This window comes from Trachypithecus francoisi, unplaced genomic scaffold (assembly GCF_009764315.1).
Source record: "Trachypithecus francoisi isolate TF-2019V2 unplaced genomic scaffold, Tfra_2.0 Lachesis_group7, whole genome shotgun sequence".
NCBI lineage: Eukaryota > Metazoa > Chordata > Mammalia > Primates > Cercopithecidae > Trachypithecus > Trachypithecus francoisi.
In genome coordinates this window covers 50,367,552-50,390,872 of record NW_022681472.1, presented here as the reverse complement: position 1 = coordinate 50,390,872, position 23,321 = coordinate 50,367,552, and the positions used below count along the sequence as shown (strand labels likewise).

Here is a 23,321-nt window from a genome sequence, read left to right as displayed (position 1 = left end):
AAGAAAGAAGGAAGGAAGGAAGGAAGGAAGGAAGGAAGGAAGGAAGGAAAGAAAGAAAGAAAGAAAGAAGGAAAGAAGAGAGGGAGGAAGGAAGGGAGGGAGGGAGGGAGGGAGGGAGGGAGGGAGGGGAGAGGGAGGGAAGGAAGGAAGAAAAAACAACAACAACAAAACATTGCTAGCCCAGACTCAATGTGGGAGGGAAAGGGAATGGCACAAATAGTGGGAGGTGTGGTTCATTGGAGACTTGCTAAACATCAAACTTCTCTTTTAGACTCTCTTCTTTCTTTCTCATTCTACATATTCTCCCATACAATTTCATCTGCTTCCACTCCTTTAATTACTGGCTCAGGCTGACTCCTACATCCATATCTCCTGAGCTCTAGACCTGACTGCAGACATATCCTCCTGGAGGTGCCCCATTATTTTTTCCCAAACCTGCTCCTTCCCTCACCTTAGATAATGCCAATTATCCAGTGATTTAACCCTTATCTAGACTGTGCTGCCTCTCCCTCAGTTCCCATAGCCAAGAGATTTCAAGTCTGTCAATTACCTTTTGAATATTTCTGGAATCAGTCCCTCTAACTGCATTTTTTGTTGTTGTTGTTAGTTAATGCCTGTATTATCTCTCTTCTAAACAACTTTTTTGTTTGTTTGTTTCTGTGATATCTTCTTCTTCTTCTTTTTTTCTTAGGTCGAATCTTGCTCTGTCACCCAGGCTGGAGTACTGTGGTGTGATCTTGGCTCACTGCAACCTCCACCTCCTGGGTTCAAGTGATTCTTGTGCCTCAGCCTCCCAAGTAGCTGGGATTACAGGTGCGGGCCACCATGCCCAGCTAATTTTTGTATTTTTAGTAGATAAGGGGTTTCACAATGTTGGCCAGGCTGGTCTCAAACTCCTGACCTCAGGTGATCTGCCCACCTCGACCTTCCAAAGTGCTGGGATTACAGGCGTGAGCCACCACCTCCGGCCTCTATGGCATTTTCTTTTCTTTTCTTTTCCTTTCCTTTCCTTTCTTTCTTTCTCTCTCTCTCTCTTTTTTTTTTTTTTTTTTTTTTGAGATGTAGTTTCGTTCTTGTTGCCCAGGCTGGAGTGCAATGGCGTAATCTCAGCTCACAGCAACCTCCGCCTTGCGGGTTCAAGGGATTCTCCTGTCTCAGCCTCCTGAGTAGCTGGGATTACAGGCATGCACCACCATGCCCGGTTAATTTTGTATTTTTAATAGAGACAGGGTTTCTCCATGTTGGTCAGGCTGGTCTCAAACACCCGACCCCAGGTGATCCGCCCACCTCGGCCTCCGAAAGTGCTGGGATTACAGGTGTGAGCCACCGCGCCCAGCCTGGCGTCTTCTTTCTTACAGTCTAAAGCTTTCCTCTTCTTCACTCCTTACCGCCTCCTCACACCTCACAATTCTTTCCTTCCTTCCTTCCTTCTTTTCTCTCTTTCTTTTCTTTTCTTTCTTTCTTTCTTTCTTTCTTTCTTTCTTTCTTTCTTTCTTTCTTTCTTTCTCTCTTTCTTTCTTTTTCTTTCTTTCTTTTTCTCTTTCTTTCTTTCTTTTCTTTCTCTCCTTCCTTCCTTCCTTCCTTCCTTCCTTCCTTCCTTCCTTCCTTCCTCCCTCTCTCCCTCCCTCCCTCCCTCCCTCCCTTCCATTTGTCTTCAATAGTCTACAGTTATATAACTAAATGTAAATCAGGTCCTATAATGCTGCTACCTAAAATTATTTTTAGTTGGGTGCGGTGGCTTACGCCTGTAATCCCAGCACTTTGGGAGGCTAAGACTGATGGATCATATGAGGTCAGGAGTTCGAGACTAGTCTGACCAACATGGCATAACCCCATCTCTACAAAAAATACAAAAATTAGCTGTGAATGGTGGCACATACCTGTAGTCCTAGCTACTCGGGAGGCTACAGGAGAATTGCTTGAACCCAGGAGGTGGAGGTTGCAGTGAGCTGAGATCATGCTACTGTACTCCAGCCTAGGTAACAGAGTGAGACTGTCTCAAAAACGATTATTTTTAATTAATCAATTAATTTTTCGAGAACAACTACTATACTGGTTACATAGCAAACAACAAATATTGAACATGTGAATCAATGAATGAATACCCAAAATGTTTATTTCCTGCTGTACTAAACTATAACCATTCACTGGATGCCTCAAATAACCTCTTCCTATGGGCTGAATGTTTGTTCTCCCCAAAATTCATATGTTGAAACTTAATCCCTAATGTGACAGTATTAGGGATGGGGTCACTGGGAGGTAATTAGGTCATGAGGGCTTCACTCTCATAAATGAGATGAATATTCTTATGAAAGAGGTCAGAGAGAGCTTGTTTGCCCCTTCTGCCATGTGACGACACAGCAAGAAGATGTTTTCTATGAGGAATGGGCTCTCAACAGATACCAGATCTGCCAGTGTCTTGATCTTGGACTTCCCAACGTCCAGAATTGTCAGCAATCAATTCTGTTGTTTGTAAATTACCTGGTCTAGTGTATTTTTTTTTTTTTTTTTTTTTTTTGAGACGGAGTGTCGCTCTGTCGCCCAGGCTAGAGTGCAGTGGTGCCATCTCGGCTCACTGCAAGCTCCGCCTCCCGGGTTCACGCCATTCTCCTGCCTCAGCCTCCTGAGTAGCTGGGACTACAGGCGCCTGCCACCACGCCCAGCTAATTTTTTGTATTTTTAGTAGAGATGGGGTTTCACCGTGTTAGCCAGGATGGTCTCGATCTCCTGACCTTGTGATCCGCCCGCCTCGGCCTCCCAAAGTGCTGAGGTTACAGGCGTGAGCCACTGCGCCCGGCCGTGTGTTTTGTTTTAACAGCCCAAGTGGACTAAGACATCTCACATTTCCCAGCCTTTGTTGCACGGGCTCCAACTTCCATTTGAATGATTCTTTCTCTTCTTGTCTGCCTGGAAATGTGCTTGTTCTCTAAGATTCACCTTAAATGAAACAATCTCTTTGAAACCTTCTATCTCCCTTCCCCATCTTGTGCTCCTACACTATGCCCTGTGCTCCTCTGTCATACTGCTTCATTGACCAAACTCTACACATCAGGCTCCCCAGAGCTGATTCCTGTTGCTTGTAGCAAAAGTATCCTTACTGATAAACCAAGATACATATGCTTCCTGCTCTCCTAGACCCCATTTTCTAGAAGAGAGACCAATATAGCATTAAAAATTCAACTTCCAGTATTGTGGGTTTGGTGATTAAACTGCCATTTTTATCAGTTTGGACCACTTGTTTGAAAATAGAACCACTAATTTAAAAGAATTTCTATTGGAAATCTTGTGCTGAGTTTTGAAAATGAATAAACTATAGAAATGTATGATACTTCTTGTGGCCCTCCTGTTTATATATTTCAACAAATATGTATTGCACTGTGAGAGATCATGGAAGAATAAAACCTGCTTCCTGGACAGTTTTTATTCCTGTCCTCCAGTATTTATACATTTCTTTTGAGTGAGACAGGCATTTAAATAACTAATTATGATGCAGGGCTATATATGTGTGTATATATATATGTATATAAACATAGCTTTTTTAAGAAGGAGGGTATGTGGTGAAATTTTTTAGACAGGGTCCAGCTTTGTCACCCAGGCAGGGGTACAGTGGCCTGATCACGGCTCACTGCAGCCTTGATCTCCTGGACTCAAGCAATCCTCCCACCTCAGCTTCCTGAGTAGCTGGGATGCAGTAACGTGCCATCACACTCAGGTGATTAAAAAATTTTTTTGTAGACACGAAGTCTCACTGTGTTGCCCAGGCTGGTCTCAAACTCCTGGGCTCAAGCAATCCTCATGCCTCGGCCTCCCAAAGCATTGGGATTGTAATCCCAACAGTGGCATGAGCCACTGAGCCTGACGAAGTGACTTTTTTTTGGTTTAAATAAGATTTTACACCTGTAATCCCAGTACTTTGGGAGATTGATGCAGGAGGATATCTTGAGCCCAGGAGTTTGAAATCAGCCTGGGCAACATAGAAAGACCTTGTCTCTAGAAAAAAAAATTAAATTAGCCAGGCGTGGTGGCACATGCCTGTAGTCCTAGCTACTCAGAACACTAAGGTGGGAGGATCACCTGAGCCTGGGAGGCAGAGGTTGCAGTAAGCCCAGCTCGCACATTGTACCCCAGTTTGTGAAACATAGCAAGACTCTTGTCTCTAAGAAAAAAAAAAAAAGTCACTTCTCTAAAGACCAAGAATCACCAAGAGTCATTCTCTACCTCATCTCCACCCTTCACGATCCCTGTCATGTGGTGTTTACAAAAGAGGCTCAATAAGTATTTGGTTGACTCTCTGGTATATAGAAATTAATTGACAGGTAAGGAGCCTCAGCAGAGATTAAGAGAGAGAAGATGGCTTGTAAATAGATTCTTGAAACGTTGTACAGCAACAGTTGAGATAATGACTACCTGGAGCCTTAAAATTTCAGCCTGAAATTCCTGCTATGTCATATATGTCATTTTATTTTATTTTATTGTTTAGTTTTTTTTGAGACAGAGTTTCACTGTTGATGCCCAGGCTGGAATGCAACGACACAATTTGGCTCACTGCAACCTCTGTATCCTGGGGTCAAACCATTCTCCTGCCTCAGCCTCCTGAGTAGCTGGGATTACAGGCGTGTGCCAAAATGCCCAGCTAATTTTTGTGTTTTTAGTAGAGACAGGGTTTCACCATGTTGGCCAGGCTGGTCTCGAATTCCTAACCTCAGATAATCTGCCCACCATGGCCTCCCAAAATGCTGGGATTAAAGGTGTGAGCCACCACACCCAGCAGTGTGTGTCATTTTAAATGTTGTATAAACAATATCACCTCAGCACTGACTCAGACGAACACTTGTCTTAGTCACCTGTATTATGTCTCTGAGCACACAAGGGTTTCCCTGAAGGTCTCCAAAGACATCCATTTAGTCATGCCCAGAAATGAAATGAGTTTGGGAGAGTGGCATAATGGATCAGAGTTCTATTAAAAATATGTTCATTTTTGTAAAAAAAAAAAAAATTCAAGAGAAATTAAAATATTTTTCTTAGGAAGAATATTAATATTTTTCACAAGGGTTGTTTTCAATTTTTAGGTTTTTATTTTTTAATTTTGTCTTATCTTTCAGACCACCAAGCCTAGATGTGAAATTGAAGAAATGCATCTTTAGGAATAGGAGTTAATGTTAGCAACAATAAGCAAAAAAAAAAAAAAAAAAAGTACAATTTTTAAAATTTTAAATTCGAAGCTTAGAAGTTAATTATTTTATTTTATTTTTTTGCGATGGAGTCTTGCTTTGTTGCCCAGGCTGGAGTGCAGTGGCGCGATCTCCGCTCACTGCAAGCTCCGCCTCCAGGGTTCACGCCATTCTCCTGCCTCAGCCTCCCGAGTAACTGGGACTACAGGTGCCCACCACCACGCCCGGCTAATTTTTTTGTATTTTTAGTAGAGATGGGGTTTCACTGTGTTCGCCAGGATGGTCTCCATCTCCTGACCTCGTGATCCGCCCGCCTCGGCCTCACAAAGTGCTGGGATTATGGGCGTGAGCCACCGAGCCCGGCCAGAAGTTAATTATTGAGAGTTAAGGCCAGGGCTGGGCACGGTGGCTCCTGCCTGTAATCCTAGCACTTGAATCTCTCGAACCCTTGCAGTGAGCCGAGATCATGCCAGTACACTCCAGCTTGGGCTACAGCGCAAGACTCCATCTCAAAACAAACAAACAAACAAACAAACCAACAAAAAACAGTTAAGGCCAGGTGAAGTGGTTCAGGGCTGTAATCCCACACTTCTGGAGGCCGAGGAGGGCAGATGGCTTGAGGTCAGGAGTTTGAGACCAGCCTGGGCAATATGGTGAAACACTGTCTCCACAAAAAAATTAAAAAATAAAAATTAGGTGGGCATGGTAGCATGCAACTGTGGTCCCAGCTGTTCAGGAGTCTGAGGTAGGAGGATTGCCTGAGCCCGGGAGGCAGAGGTTGCAGTGAGCCTACATCACACCACTGCACTTCAGCCTGGATGACATGTCTCAAAAAAAAAAAAAAAAAAAAAGTTAAAATATAAGTCTTTTGATAAAATCTAACAATTCTAGCAAAAATTAAAAAATGGAAATAATTTTTTTCTTTTAACAATTAAAGACTGTTGTTGATCCACAAAATGCTTTGTGGGGCGGAATGGCATACAAGACATGCCAGTTTGGTAATTGCCTGCTTGCCCACACCCAGACATCTATTTTCAAAAGCTAGTGAAAGGCATTTCATCGTAGAGGCCTGAATAATTTTGTGATTATGTAATGCTGAAGTTAATTTCAGAAATCACTTAAATCAAGGTGAGGGTTAGCAAAGTAACCCAAAAAGATCAAAAGGTAAGAGTCATGTCCAGATATGTTTTCAAGGCTCAAGTCAGAAGCTTTGACTTTTACCCTCTCCTTCTTCTGAGCTGCCAAACTGGCTTTTCTGGCAGGCTTTGTTCGGATGAGTGACAGTTGGCAGTATTTCCATTTGGGTAAAATGTCCATTGAATTTCTGGTCTCTTGTTCCCACCCCTTAACTCTTTAATTTTTTTCTCTCCTTTTATTTCCTTCCTTTCTCCCTCTCCTTCCTTCCCTTTCCTCCCCTCCTTTCCTTTCCGGCAGATCCTGTCACCTCCCCTCCCCTCCCCTCCCCCCCCTCCCCTCCCCTCCCCTCCCCTCCCTTCCCTTCCCTTCCCTTCCCTTCCCTTCCCTTCCTTCCTTCCCTTCCTTCCCTTCCCTTCCTGACAGAATTTCACTCTGTCATCCAGGCTGGATCTCACTCTGTCACAGCACACTGCAGCCTCAACCTGGCTTGCTTAAGCTATCCTCTCATCTCAGCCTCCTGAGTAGCTGGGACTGCAGGCACATGCCACCATGTCTGGCTATTGCTTAAATTTTTTTTTGTAGAGGTGAGGTGGTCCCCCTATGTTGTCCAGACTGGTCTTGAACTCCTGGGCACAAGCAATCCCCTTGCTTTTGTGTTCTACAAGTGTTGGTATTACAGGCACGAGCCACCCTGCCCGGCCTCATCTCTTTCTTCTGTCCTTTGGCTCTGCTTGGTTTCCTCGGACTCTGTGCTTGCCCTCCCCAGCCTCTCCCTCAGAACTCTTTCTGCCCTCACTGTCATGCTTTCCCATGGCCCTCTAGTTCCACGCCTGTTTTTCTATGTAAAGTATTTAGGAGGTGTCCTGGGTTGGGAAAGGAAAACAGAGCAAATTTGCATTCCAATTGCTCTGGGTCAAATATTCACTAGTGTGGCAAATCTTTATTTTATTTTATTTTATTTTATTTTATTTTATTTTTTGAGATGGAGTCTCGCTCTGTCACCCAGACTGGAGTTCTATGGCATGATCTTGGTTCACTGCAACCTCCGCCTCCTGGCTTCAAGTGATTCTCCCTGCCTCAGCCTCCCAAGTAGCTGGGATTATAGGCACGCACCACCATGCCTGGCTAATTTTTGCATTTTTAGTAGAGTCGAGGTTTCATCATGTTGACCACGTTGGTCTCAAACTCCCGGCCTCAGGTGATCCGCCAGCCTCGGCCTCCCAAAGTGCTGGGATTACAGGCATGAGCCACCGCACCCGGCCAGTGTGGCAAATCTTAACAAACAAGTCAAGTGTTTGTAGTGTGCTTGCTAAGGATACAGAGGATGTATAAAATGTGGGTGACTCTCACACCCATAAGGATGACTATTTTATTTATTTATTTATTTTTGAGACAGAGTCTTACTCTGTCACCCAAGCTGGAGTGCAGTGGCACAATCTCGGCTCACTGCAACCTCTGCCTCCTGGGGTCAAGTGATTCTCCTGCCTCAGTCTCCCGAGTAGCTGGGATTACAGGCACCCACAACCAGGCTCGGCTAATTTTTATATATGGGGTTTCACCATATTGGCCAGGCTGGTCTTGAACTCCTAACCTCAAGTGATCCACCTGCTCTGGCCTCCCAACGTGTTGGGATTATAGGCGTGAGCCACTGCACCTTGCCAGGATGACTATTAATTTTTTTAAAAAAGAAAAATAGCAAGTGTTGACAAGGATGTAGAGAAAAATGGATCCCTCATGCACTGCTAGTAGGAATGTAAAATGACGCAGCGACTATGAAGAACAGTTTGGTGGCTCCTCAGAAAGTTAAGCATAGAATTTCCTTGTGACCAGCAACTTCACTCCTAGGTATATACCACAAAAAATTAAACACTGGGACTTGAACAGATACTTGTACATCAATGTTCATAGCACCATTATTCATAATCGCCAAAAGTGTGAAAGCAGCCTATGTCGATTTATAGATGAAGGGATAAACAAAATGTGGCATATGCATGCAACAGAATATTATTCAGCCATAAAAAATGAAATTCTGGTACATGCTACAACATGGATGAACCTTGGAAACATTGTACTAAATGAAAGAAGCCAGACACAAAAGAACAAACATTGTGTGATTCCACTTATGTGAGGTACCTGGAGTAGTCAAATTCGTAAAAACAGAAAATAGAATGTGATTACCAGGGGCAGGAAATATGGGAAGTTGCTGTTTAACGGATACAGAATTTCTGTTTGGAATCATGAAAAATTCTGAAAGTGCAGAGTGGTACTGGTTGTACAACATTGTGAATGTACTTACTTATGTCACTAAATTGTACATTTAAAAATGATTGAAAGGTCTGTTGGACAAGAGGTTGTTGTAAAAAGAAAAATAATTTTTGGTAATGATCAAAGGATAAGTTTTATGTTGTGTTATTTTAACGTGCACGCACACACACACACACACACACACACTATGTAAGTGGTTTGTTGCCAGCCCAGACTTGGTTCCACTTAAGTATCTTCTGGTCAGATGTGGTAGCTCACGTCTGTAATCCCATTGCTTTGGGAGCCCAAGGCAGGAGGATCACTAAGGCCAGGAGTTTGAGACCAGGCTGGGCAACATAGTGAGACCCTCATCTCTACACAAATTTTTTTTTTTTTTTTTTTTTTTTTATGAAGTCTTGCTCTGTCACCCAGGCTGCAGGACAGTGGCATGATCTCAGCTCACTGCAATCTCCGTCTCGCCTGGGTAAGTTGTTTTTTTTTTTTTTTTTTTTTTTGAGGCGGAGTCTCGCTCTGCGGCTCAGGCTGGAGTGCAGTGGCCGGATCTCAGCTCACTGCAAGCTCCGCCTCCCGGGTTCACGCCATTCTCCTGCCTCAGCCTCCCAAGTAGCTGGGGCTACAGGCGCCCGCCATCTCGCCCGGCTAGTTTTTTGTATTTTTTTAGTAGAGACGGGGTTTCACCAGGTTAGCCAGGATGGTCTCGATCTGCTGACCTCGTGATCCGCCCGTCTTGGCCTCCCAAAGTGCTGGGATTACAGGCTTGAGCCACCGCGCCCGGCCCTCGCCTGGGTAAGTTTTAAACAAGTTTTTGTAGACAGGATCTCACTTTGTTACTCGGGTTGGTCTCCATCTCCTGGCTTCAAGTGATCCTCCCACCTCAGCCTCTCAAAGTGCTGAGATTACAGGCCACTGCACCTAGCCTACAAATAATTAAAAAAAAAAAAATTAGCCAGTCATGGTGGCACCCACCTGTAGTTCTAGCTACTCGAGAGGCTGAGGTGGGACGATGGCTCGAGCCCAGGAGTTCAAAGTTACAGTGAACTGTGACTGACCACTGCACTCCAGCCTGAACGACAGAGTGAGGCCCTGTCTCTAAAAACATAAAATAGAGCGTCTCCTGACAAGAGCCAGCTTTGGGCTTTCTGAACAGCTCTGTGTCTGCCCTAATTCTAGGATGCACAGGAGACTGAATCTGTCTTCCCTGACTTCTGCCTGAAATGGGAATTCCTGTCAAGCAGAGCAGTTCCTAGAAACGCTCCACTTTATAAGAGCCAGAACCTTGGAGAAAGCCCACAACTGTGTATTGTAACTGTTCAAGACATGGCACTTTCTAGAGTTATCATATTGGAGAACATTAAGTTAAAAAAAATATTACCGCCGGGCGCGGTGGCTCAAGCCTGTAATCCTAGCACTTTGGGAGGCCGAGACGAGTGCATCACGAGGTCAGGAGATCAAGACCATCCTGGTTAACACAGTGAAACCCCGTCTCTACTAAAAAAATACAAAAAACTAGCCAGGCGAGGTGGCGGGAGCCTGTAGTCCCAGCTACTTGGGAGGCTGAGGCAGGAGAATGGCGTAAACCCGGGAGGCGGAGCTTGCAGTGAGCTGAGATCCAGCCACTGCACTCCAGCCCGGGCAACAGAGCAAGACTCCGCCTCAAAAAAAAAAAAAAAAAAAAAAAAAAAAATATATATATATATATATATATTTTACCAAAAAACGCCTGTTTATTATAGAAAATTTAGAAAATAAAGGTCATCAGGAAATAAACATCACTTATAATCTATAATTCTATCACCTGAAGAGAAATCACTTTAACATTTTGGTGTGTATCCTTTCAATGAATTCTACATATAATATAATACATAACATATAATATATATGTATATAAGACTTCCTTTAATAATTTATCATTTGTCGTTAAAATATCTTTTGTTAGGAAAGATTCATTTATTACTTTTTTTTTTTTTGAGATGGAGTCTCACTCTGTCGTACAGGCTATATTTATTTTATTTTGAGATGGAGTCTTGCTCTTGTTGCCCAGCCTGGAGTTCAGAGGTGTGATCTCAGCTCACTGCAACCCTCGCCTCCTGGGTTCAAGCGATTCTTTCTAGTGATTCTCCTGCCTCAGCTTCTCAAGTAGCTGGGACTACAGGTACGCGCCACCATGCCTGGCTAATATTTGTATTTTTAATAAAGATGTGGTTTCACCATGTTGGTCAGGCTGGTCTCGAACTCAAGTTCGAGACTCAAGCCTGAACTCAAGTTCTGGGCTCAAGTGACCTGCCCACCTCTGGCTCCCAAAGTGCTGGGATTACAGGCATGAGCCACTGTGCCTGGCCACTTTTGTGAGGAAGATTTGGATAAAACTTTTGATTATTGAGTTAAATTTGTTTTATCAAGAGGTTTTTTTTTGGCTTTAAATAATTTATTTCATAATACTTTTAGAATTATAAAATTAGGATTTTATAATTCTAAAAGTTGCAACAGATAGTACAGAGAGTTTCTCTATCTCCTTCACCCAGCTTCCTCTAATGTTAACATCTTACAGAACCATGACACATTTATCAAAAATAAGGGATTTATATTGGTGTGTTCCTAAACTGCAAACTTTATTTGAGTTTTACTAGTTTTTCTACTAATCTCTTTTTTTCTGTTCCAGGATCCAGCATAAGATACCACATTGCACTTAAGTATTTTTTACAATATCTAATACTTTCAGGATATTGTAGAGTGTGTAAAAATAAAGAAGTTATAGCCCTGCTCCCAAAGGGTTCTCAGTCTACTAAGAGAAGTGATATGGGTATATAACCCCAATAGCGCAGGGCAAATGACTGGAACTACATTAGATGGGAACACAGGGCTAGAATGAGTCCATTCAGGAGGCTGGAAATGCTTAGTGAAAGAAGTGGGCTAGGCTCGGACACAAGGAGGTGGGAAGATCAAGTTTTTCAGGGATTTTAAGTTCAGTGTGTCTACAGCACAGATTACATCCTTATTTCTCAGGTCTGACTATGAATCAAATCCATCTCTGTGACTTTTTAAAAATTCAGATGTCTGGCCAGGTACGGTGGCTCACGCCTGTAATCCCAGCACTTTGGGAGGCGGAGGTGGGTGGATCACATGAGGTTAGGAGTTCCAGACCAGGCTGGTCAACATGGTGAAACCCCATCTCTACTAAAAATACAGAAAAATTAGTTAGGCGTGGTGGCACATGCCTGTAATCCCAGCTACTTGGGAGGCTGAGGCAGGAGAATCACTTGAACCTGGGAGGCAGAGATTGCAGTGAGCTGAGATCGTGCCATTGCACTTCAACCTGGGCAACAGAGTGAGACTATCTCAAAAAAACAAAAAAAAACCCCCCAAAAAACAAAAAACAAATACTATATATAAACATATTTAGTATACATATAAAAACATATATTTAGTATACATAAATTTATTATATAAATATAATAAATAATAAATTTATATACACACACACACTCCCAAACTGGGTATTCAGGACATTGAGAAATTAATAATAATCTGTTCTATTTTGCCCTAGACTGGCAGTTACCATTTAGCTACTTAGTATGACAGACTAAGAAACACCAAATTACTTGTTTTCCCCTTTCCTCTTTTTTTCTGATCTTTCCCAAATGTGATGACTGTGAAATAGACTGACCTAACACAAGACACAGGAGAAGTGCAAAAGAGTGATATATTGACAACAGTATGATTATTTTTATTATAAGTGTAGAAAGAAATACATATAATCATGTATTATTATTTTGATTTAAATATTAAATGCCATTGGATATAACACATATATTGTGGCACTTGCAACTGATGTCTGTTAAAAATGTGGATCTGGCCGGGCACAGTGGCTCATGCCTGTAATCCCAGCACCTTGGAAGACCGAGGTGGGAGAATCACTGGAGCTCAGGAGTTTGAGACCAGCCTGACTAACATGGTGAAACCCCGTCTCTACTAAAAATACAACAAAATTAGCTGGTGATGGTGGTACGTGCCTGTAATCCCAGCTACTCGGGGAAACAGGAGAACTACTTGACCAAACCTGGGAGTTGGAGGTTGCAGTGAGCCTAGATTGTGCCACTGCACTCCAGCCTGGGCAACAGAGACTCCATCTCAAAAAAAAAAAAAAAAAAAAAAAAAAAAGGTGGATCTGGAATTTATACTGGATTTTTAATTCTGAGAAAGTTTCCACAATGATATTTCTATGTGTTTACCCACAAAAATAGCCTTATTGTTTCATATCTGTCTCTTTCACAAAATTGAACATCTTCCAAGTAAATCTTTCCTAAAGAATGAATGAATGAAGTTGAGAGCAATGTTATAGAAAAGTCAGGTCAACAGCAGGTACATGGTATTGCATATTTATTTATCTGTTTGTTTGTTTATTTATTTATTTTTCATGTACCAGTCATCTTTTTTTTTTTTTTTTTTGAGACGGAGTCTCGCTCTGTCGCCCAGACTGGAGTGCAGTGGCCGGATCTCAGCTACTGCAAGCTCCGCCTCGCGGTTTCACGCCATTCTCCTGCCTCAGCCTCCCGAGCAGCTGGGACTACAGGCTCCCGCCACCTCACCCGGCTAGTTTTTTGTATTTTTAGTAGAGACGGGGTTTCACCGTGTTAGCCAGGATGGTCTCTATCTCCTGACCTTGTGATCCACCCGTCTCGACCTCCCAAAGTGCTGGGATTGCAGGCTTGAGCCACCGCGCCCGGCCATGTACCAGTCATCTTTTACTTAGAGGTTAATTCCCACTAGAATATGAAAGGATTCAGCAATGATCGAGGTTGTGTTCCTTACGGAGGGACTCGGGCCAAGAAGGTCATGTGGGGGAGTGCAGAGCGTGCCCTTTTCTTCAGTGGTACTTGTGTAGCCGCTGGTGCTTGAGCTCCTTGTAGGAAAGTCAGTAGCTGAAGAGCATGTAGGCTGCCAGCACCATGGTAACCCCCGAGATGATCCCGTCTTCACGTTGATGTACTTGTAGTACCGGTAGTAACCTCTTTGAAACGTTCTGGCAGTGCCACTAGGGCTAAAGTCCCACATCAAGATCCAGCTTGGCAGCTCCCCTAGTTTGAACTCCAGAAGTTTCTTGTCCTTCACTGGTACGACTGACGCCATCTTGGAGTCCTGGTGTTTGCTGTGCCGGTGTTTATTTATTTTTGAGACAGGGTCTTACTCTGTTACCCAGGCTGGAGTGCAGTGGCATGATCATGGCTCACTGTAGCCTCAATCTCCTGGGCTCAAGTGATTCTCCCACCTTACCCTCCAAAGTACCTGGCACTACAGGTGAGTGCCACCATGCCCGACTAATTTTTGTATTCCTTGTAGAGATGAGGTTTAGCCATGTTGCCCAGGCTCATCTCAAACTTCTGGGCTCAAGCAGTCCACCCACCTCAGTCTCCCAAAGTGCTGGGATTACACGCATGTGCCACCGTGCCTGGCCTAAGAGGTATATGGTATTTTTAAGCAGAGGGAGCAGACAAGTAATGAAATGGATGAAACTCTTCAGAGTTTTATTTTGGGTGAAGATAAGTTAGAGGGATGGGAAGGATGGAATAGCTTTTGGATAACCTTGCTTACTAAACAACTATTTTTTAATTGACTCTATAGAACTATATTTTCATGGAGTCCCTTTTGGACTGAGAGGACCAAATTTTTCATAGCACACAAAGGGCAATAAACTGAATTTATTGAGTAATACCTATGTCCAAACAATTTTACTTCTACCTGGGAGTATTACAAGAGAATCCAAAGACCTGGGTAAAAGCAAAAGAAGATCACTAAATCAAATTGACTCTTTAAGTTGGTGGATAAATTTGGGCACATTTCTTTGAGTGATTTTAGCAACAGAGATATGAAGTAGAGGCAATTTCAATGAAATTGGTTACCTGCTCATTATAAAAGGACCTATCATTTCTGTATTTTTTTTTTTTTTGAGACAGAGTCTCACTCTGTCACCCAGGCTGGAGTGCAGTGACGCAATCTTGGCTCACTACAACCTCCGCCCCCTGGGTTCAAGTGATTCTCCTGACTCAGCCTCTGAGTAGCTGGGGTTACAGGCACCTGCCACCGTGCCCGGCTAATTTTTGTATTTTTAATAGAGACAAGGTTTCACCATCTTGGCCAGGCTGGTCTTGAACTCCTGACCTCAGGTGGCCCACCCACCTTGACCTCCCAAAGTGCTGGGATTACAGGTGTGAGCCACTGTGCCCGACCCACTTCTGTATCTTATAAATTATAAACGCTGGAATATTCCTGTTGCCTATCAGTGACAAATGACTGCAATATTGACTGGATCTTTTGTTTATGAGATTATCCTCTCAATTTCTCATCTGTGAAATGGACAAGTAGTGCTCAGATTGTGGTGGACTTCTTACTTCATGGTTGTAGTGTAGCTTATGTCATGGTGGAGATCCTGTTATCTTTTCAGTATCCAGGATGCCCAAATTTTTTTGTCAACCACCTTTGAGAGTGATCTACGTTTGTTTGTTTGTTTGAGACACAGTCTTGCTCTGTTGCCTAGGCTGGAGTGCAGTGGCGGGATCTTGGCTCACTGCAACCTCTGCCTCCCAGGTTCAAACAATTCTCCTGCCTCAGCCTCCCAAGTAGCTGGGATTACAGGGTGCATGCCACCACGCCTGGCTAATTTTTGTATTTTTAGTAGAGATGGGGTTTTGCCATCTTGGCCAGGCTGATCTCGAACTCCTGACCTCAAGTGATCCGCCTGCCTTGGCGTCCCAAAGTGCTGGGATTACAGGCGTGAGCCACTGTGCCCGGCCGAGAGTGATCTATTTGAATTGTAACAGAAGCACACATCTTTGTGAAAAGCTGAGTTCAATTTGTTTTTTTTGCTATGTGATCTACTGGAGCTCCTGGGCATAAAAGTAATGGTCAGAATTGGGATCTTCAGGACCTCACTTCTGCTTAGAACACTTGCTTTGTCACACTGGCCTCTTAACCACTTTGGTGAAGCAACAAATAAGTGGAAAAAGGCCCCAGGCATTACATTATATAAGGAAAACAGCACTGAACTGTCTAACCAATTTGGTCCTCTAACTGGGATACATATTTGGGTTTGGAGCAGGTCAAAGGCAAAGATTATACCTGAAGAAAAATGTTGCAGGGGGCTCCACCTCTAAAACAGAGCCTCACAATTTAACCTCCCCCTGGTGGCCACATACAGTCAGTAGCGTAATCTGCAAATTACAATTCTGTCCTCCCTCCCTGCCCTTTACATAGGCCGCTTCTTGAGGAGTTCTTTATACCGCTAGAGTACAGAGCTTTGAGACTTTTGTTTTTGGTTCAAGAATTCTGTCCTAAAAGTGAGAATAATGTTAACACCTTAATTTGAAAGCAGAATGAACAAGAATAAAAGACAGATTATAGGTTCCAGTGAATAAAACATAGTTAACAGTTGGGGCATTTACAAATGATGCCAATGTTAATCAATAAATGGATAAACATGAACCAAAACAGAAATGGCAGCTCTGTAGGAAAAGAAATGCAGTCATGCTTTGCTTAACGATGGGGATACTTTCTGAGAAATGGTCATTAGGTGATTTTGTCATTGTACAAACATCAAATTTACATAGAACCGGCTGGGCGCGGTGGCTCAAGCCTGTAATCCCAGCACTTTGGGAGGCCGAGACGTGCGGATCACGAGGTCAGGAGATCGAGACCATCCTGGCTAACCCGGTGAAACCCCGTCTCTACTAAAAAATACAAAAAACTAGCCGGGCGAGGTGGCAGGCGCCTGTAGTCCCAGCTACTCGGGAGGCTGAGGCAGGAGAATGGCGTAAACCCGGGAGGCGGAGCTTGCAGTGAGCTGAGATCTGCCACTGCACTCCAGCCTGGGCGACAGAGCGAGACTCCCTCTCAAAAAAAAAAAAAAACAAACAAACAAATTTACACAGAGCCTATGGCTCCTAGACTACAAACCTGTGCAGCATGTTACTGTACTGAATACTGCAGGCAACTGTAACACAGTGGTAAGCATTTGTGTATCTAATATGTCTACTTTTATTTTTAAGGCAGTCTTGCTCTGTCACCCAGGCTGGAGTGTAGTGGTGTGATCACAGCTCACTGCAACCTCTGCCTCCTGGGCTCGAGCGATCCTCCCATCTCAGCCTTCCTAGTAGCTGGAACTATGGGCACATGCTACCACGCTCAGTAATTTTTGTATTTTTTGTAGAGATGGGGTTTTACCATGTTGCCCAGGCTTGTCTTGAACTCCTGAGCTCAAGTGATCTGCCCACCTCAACCTCCCAAAGTGCTGGGATCACAAGTGTGAGCCACCACACCCGGCCCTAAACATATCTAAACATAGAAAAGGTACAGTACAAATACAGTGTAAAAGATAAAATACAGTACACCTGTGTAGAGCACTTAGCATGAATGGAGCTTGCAGGACTGGAAGTTGCTCTGCGTGAGTCAGTGAGTGGTGGATGAATGTGAAGGCCTAGGACATTCTACTTCTGTAGATTTTATACACACTGTATGCTTAGTTTACACTAAATTTATTAAATAATATTTTTTCTTCAATAATAAATTACCCTTAGCTTACTATAACTTTTTGACTTTATAAAGTTTTTAATTAAAAAAAAAACTTTTTGACTCTTTTGTTTTAAGACAGAGTACTCCCTCTGTTGCCTGGGCTGGAGTGCAGTGGCATGATCTCGGCTCACTGCAACCTCCGCCTCCCGGGTTCAAGCCATTCTCCTGCCTCAGCTTCCCCAGTAGCTGGGATTACAGATGCCTGCCACCACGCCTAGCTAATTTTTTTTTTTTTTGAGGCAGGGTCTCACTCTGTCGCCCAGACTGGAGTGCAGTGGTGCAATCTCGGCTCACCGCCACCTCCGTCTCCCAGGCTCAAGCTATTCTGCTTCAGCCTCCTGAGTACCTGGGATTACAGGCGCATGCCACTCCTGCCCTGCTAATTTTTCTATTTTTAGTAGAGATGGGGTTTCACCATGTTGGCGAGGCTGGTGTCAAACTCCTGACTCAAATGATCTACCCACCTCGGCCTCACAAAGTGCTGGGATTACAGGCGTGAACCACTGCACCTGGCCAACAAAACTTTTTGTTTTTAACAACTCTTATGTACAACACAAACACATTATACAGCTGTCTAAAAACTGTTTTCTTTCTTTATAGCCTTATTAACTTATTCTTTATATCCTTATTATCCTTTTTTCTTACCTTATTCTTTATATCCTGATTCTTTGTTCTATTAAATTTTTTTTTCTTTTTAAACTTTTTTGTTAAAAACTAAGACACAAATACATGCATTAGTCTAGACCTACACAGGGTCTGAATAATCAAAATCACTGTCTTTCTCCTCCATATTTTATACCACTTGACGGTCTCCAAGGGAAATAACACACATGGAACTCTCATCTCCTATGGTAACAATGCCTTCTTCTGGAAAAACTCCGGAAGGACCTGTCTCAGGCTGTTTTACAATTAACTTAACATTTTTATTTTTATTTTTATTTACTTATTTTTCTGAGACAGGGTCTCCTCTGTCACCCAGGCTGGATGGAGTGCAGTGGTTTGATCTCAGCTCACTGCAGCCTTGACCTCCTGGGCTCAATTGACACTCCTACCTCAGCCTCCTGAGTAGCTGGGACTACAGGTGGGAGCCACCCTGCCTGGTTAATTTTTTTTTAAATTAGAGACGAGGTCTTGCTATGCTGCCCAGGCTGGGCTTCAACTCCTGGGCTCAAGTGATCTGCCCACCTCAGCCTCCCAAAGTGCTGGGGTTACAGGTGCAAGCCACCACCCCGGCCAAAACCTCTTTTCTTTATAAATTACCTAGCCTCAGTTATTCCTTTATAGCAGCACAAATGGGCTAAGACAATATGCATATACTTTTCGTTTTGAAATACTTTGCCTCACAAAAATTTGCAAAAACAGTACTGAGTTCCCAGTTATTCAACTTCTCCCAATGAAAATTAATGTAACTTAAAAAAATTTCTAGTTGAATTTTTCTTGACCATGTTGAATCTTTAGTCACTTCTCCTGTTGCCAATTGATGTGAATGTAGGGAATTTACACTATTTACTCTGTGTTTCTGCCAACATTTCTTCTCATCTTCTAATTTGCTCCCTTTTCTTTCTGTTCTGCTCTCCTTTTCTGATTGTTTTTATGGCTATTCTCTTTAAAGCCTCCTGTTTCATTCTTCTGATACTCACTTTAAAATATACTTAAAATGTCTCGGCTGGGCATGGTGGCTCACGCCTGTAATCCCAGCACTTTAGAAGGCTAAGACGAGTGATCACTTGAGTCCAAGAGTTCAAGACCAGCCTGGGCAACATGGCAAGACCTTGTCTCTACAAAAAAAAAATACAAAAAATTAGCTGGTGTGATGACAAGTGCCTAGTAGTCCCAGCTACTGGGGAGCCTGAGGTGAGAGGATTGCTTAAGCCCGGGAAGTGGAGGTTGCAGTAAGCTGAGATCACACCACTGAACTCCAGCCTGGGCAACAGAATGAGACCCTATCTCAAAACAAAAACAGGCCAGGCGCAGTGTCTCACTCCTAGCACTTTGAGAGGCCGAGGCAGGATGATCACGTGAGGTCAGGAGTTCAAGACCAGCCTGGCCAACATGGTGAAACCCCGTCTCTACTAAAAATACAAAAATTAGCCAGGCATGGTGGCACGTGCCTGTAATCCCAGCTACTCAGGAGGCTGAGGCAAGAGAATCGCTTGAACCTGAGAGGTGCAGGTTTCAATGAGCCGAGTTTGCACAACTGCACTCCGGCCTGGACAACAGAAACAAAAACAAAACAAAAGTATGAATTCCAAAGAGACTTGGAGCATGGTAAAACGACAAGATGTGGTCTGTGTGCGTACCCACACATAGAGACCTGTTTGTAAATTGGGGGTGAAGAAAAGCTGGCACGGAAGTATAGGAGTTACTCTCATGCCCCTCTCCTCAGTAGAGTCCATCTCACCAGGTCCACAGCCATCTCCTGTCCCAGAAGTCCTTGCTCTCCTTGCCACAGACCAAATAGCCCCCTTGACTGTAGCCACCGTTTCCACAGGGCAGAGGAGGAACTCACCATGGGTGCAGAGGATGAGCTGGATAAGTGTGTGCTGTGCGCTTCAGAGATTCTGTAGACCCTCTAACTATGTGTACTCTCTATTTCCCAACTGTTGCTCTTAAATCTTTGGCAAAGGTTTTGTAGTGAGTAGGCTTAAATGTACAACAGAACAAACAAGTTAAAATTTTATTACTTCTACTTCTGTTTGCAAAAAAATTGGCTAAATAAAACAAATTTGGTATGATTTTCATTATCACTATGTGCCGGAAATTTTAGCCAATTGATATAGTGTGGATGTTTGTCCTTTCCAAATCTCATGTTGAAATGTGAGCCCCAATACTGGAGGTGTTTGGGTCATGGGGGCAGATCCCTGATGAATGGCTTGGTGCTCACCCCACCTCATAATAATGAGTGAGCTCTTGCTCTATTAGTTCTAGGAGATCTGGTTATTAAAGAGTCTGGCACCTCCCTCTTTTGTTTATTTTGAGACAGAGTCTTGCTCTGTTGCCCAGGCTGGAGTGCAGCGGAGTGATCTCCGCTCACTGCAACTTCCACCTCCCAGGTTCAAGCAATTTTCCTGCCTCAGCCTCCCAAGTAGCTAGGATTACAGGTACATGCCACCACACCTGGCTGATTTTTGTAATTTTAGTAGAGATGGGGTTTCACCATGTTGACCAGGCTGGTCTTGAACTCCTGACCTCAGATGATCCACCTGCCTCGGCCTCCCAAAGTGCTGGGATTACAGGTGTAAGCTATTGTGCCCGGCCTCCCTCCTCTTTCTTGCTTCCCCCTCACCATGTGAATGCCAGCTCCCCTTCCTCTTCTGCTATGATTGGATGCTCTCTGAAGCCCTTACCAGAAGCAGATGGCAGCACCTGCTGTTCATGCAGCCTGCAGAACCATGAGTCAAACAAACCTCTTCTCTTTATAAATTACCTAGCCTCAGGTATTCCTTGATAGCAACAAAAAATGGATGAATACACTAATCTGAGCGATAACCTTCTCCTCTTCTAGAAAAAAATATTTTGTTACTTTAAGTTGTAAAGAATTGCTAATCACTTCTCAGCCTTTTAGCTATGATAAAAAAAAAAAAATCATGCCTAAAGAATCTGTCTGCAGTTACTGTTGAGAGGTGTTTTTGTTTGTTTGTTTTGAGACAGGATCTTGCTCTGTTGCCCAGGCTGGAGTGCAGTGGCACCATCTTGGCTCACTGTAACCTCCGCATCCTGGGTTCAAGCAATCCTCCTACCTCAGCCTCCTGAGTAGCTGAGACTACAGGCACACACCAACATGCCCAGCTAATTTTTTTTTTTTTTTTTTTTTGGTAGAGACAAGGTCTCACTATATTGCCCAGGCTAGCCTCGAACTCCTGGGCTCAAGTGATCCGCCCACCTTGATTGTCCACCTCGACCTCCCAAAGTTCTGGGATTACAAGCATGAGCCACTGTGCCAGATCATAAGAGGTGTTTTTTCTTTTTTTAAATGTTTTATCTTTCAGAGATGAGGGCTTGCTGTATTGCCCAGCCTGGATTCAACCTCCCGGGCTCAAGCAATTCGCCTGCCTCAGCCGCCCGAGTAGCTGGGACTACAAGTGTACGACGACACTGTGCCTGGATTGTTGAGAGTTTTAATACTTTCAAATTGACACAGTTTTATTAGTTATCTTTTAATAAACATGGTATTCTAATTGGAAGTTAATTGGCAGAGCTCCAGTGTAAACACTTGGTTCCTGTCACACATGAACTCAGCTATACACATTCATTTTAGGAATAAGTTCATGAAGATTCACAATGATTCGGCTCACTTAGGGCATAGTTCATGTCTCCGACCCTTGTGCTATTACATATGTTTGAGTTTTAGCAGATTTGATATAAACAATGATAGTATAGTAATATGTAATATGATATGACAGCACACTGATGTTTCTTGTATAGAAGAAATAGAATTTGAATTACTTCGTTTCTGACATTCTGTATGACCACCTGACTTTTAAATTTGTGTTTAAAATTTAAAACAGTGAGATAGGAGGCCAGGTGTGGTGGCTCACACCTGTAATCTCAGCACTCTGGGAGGCTGAGGCAGGCAGATCACCTGAGGTCAGGAGGTCGAGACTAGCCTGACCAACGGGGCGAAACCCCATTTCTTTTTTTTTTTTTTTTTTTTTTGAGACGGAGTCTCGCTCTGTGGCCGGGCTGGAGTGCAGTGGCCGGATCTCAGCTCACTGCAAGCTCCGCCTCCCGGGTTCACGCCATTCTCCTGCCTCAGCCTCCCGAGTAGCTGGGACTACAGGCGCCCGCCACCTCGCCCGGCTAGTTTTTTGTATTTTTTAGTAGAGACGGGGTTTCACCATGTTAGCCAGGATGGTCTCGATCTCCTGACCTCGTGATCCGCCCATCTCGGCCTCCCAAAGTGCTGGGATTACAGGCTTGAGCCACCGCGCCCGGCCTTGAAACCCCGTTTCTACTAAAATTACAAAAATTAGCTGGGCGTGGTGGTGCGCAACTGTAGTCCTGTTTACTCTGGAGGCTGAAGCAGGAGAATCGCTTGAACCCAGGAGGTGGAAGTCGCAGTGAACTGAGATTGCATCACTGCACTCCAGCCTGGCAACAGTGTGAGATTCTGTCTCAAAAATACCAAAAAACACACACCAAAAATCCCACAAAAAAAACAGTGAGATAGAATATAAACTGCAAGTTGTGATATTTTGATTTGGTAAGTACAAGTGTTAGTTCATATATGAAGTATTTTACCAAATTTGAATATATCATTACAATTAAATGTAGTATTATTTAAAATTTTTTAATAGCTTTAAATCTAGAAAAGGAGTTAAGAAAATCCAAAGTTACATCAGTGGTACAATTTAGTAGTTGCCTAAATTGTACCTTTTGCAGGTGGTTTGCTTTTATTCAAACGTGTTTATTAGTTACTGGACAATTATTTACATAAAATATTATTGTATCAGTATGTAACCAATGGATCAAAGTTCAAACTAGTAGGTAGGTATGAGATCTTTTGAATAAACAGTTTGCTGTTTTCCTTTTTTGTACTATAATATTTATTTTTACTTTTTATACTAGTATACATATATATAAAGTTCAGTAAAGGTAACTTTTCATTGTCTCTATTTCTTCTCTGGTCATTATAGTCATTTATTTCATTTCTTTTTTTTTTTTTTTGAGGTAGGGTCTTGCTCTGTCACCCAGGCTGGAGTACAGTTGTGCAATCTCAGGACTCACTGCAATCTCGACCTTGTGGGCTCAAATGATCCTCCCACGTCAGCCTCCCAAAGTGCTGGGATTACACAGGCATGAGCCACTGTGCCTGACCTATTTAATTTCTTGATAATTAAAAAGGATCCACTTTGAAAGACTGAGGTGGGCAGATCAATTGAGGCCTGGAGCTCCAGAACAGCCTGGCCGGCCAACATAGTGAAACCTTGTTGAAACCTCGTCTCTACTAAAAATACAAAAATTAGTCAGGCATGGTGGCGGGTGCCTGTAATCCCGGCTACTCGGGAGGCTGAGGTGGGAGAATCACTTGAACCCTGGAGGTTGAGGTTGCAGTGAGCTGAGACTGCACCACTGTACTCCAGCCTGGGCAACACAGAGAGACTCCATCTCAAAAAAAAAAAAAAAACCCACTCATGATGTCAAAAATGCTAGATGGCCCACCTCCTCTCTCCTGATCCTTCCCCT

The 23,321-nt window shown here is 43.5% G+C and overlaps 1 protein-coding gene and 1 pseudogene across 1 annotated transcript in view; one reads left to right on the top strand and one right to left on the bottom strand.

The window, feature by feature from the left end:
• Positions 1 to 23,321, top strand: part of LOC117079518 — an 81,526-nt gene that overhangs the window by 42,200 nt on the left and 16,005 nt on the right. The window lies entirely within an intron of this gene.
• LOC117079519 lies at positions 13,190 to 13,717 on the bottom strand (annotated as a pseudogene).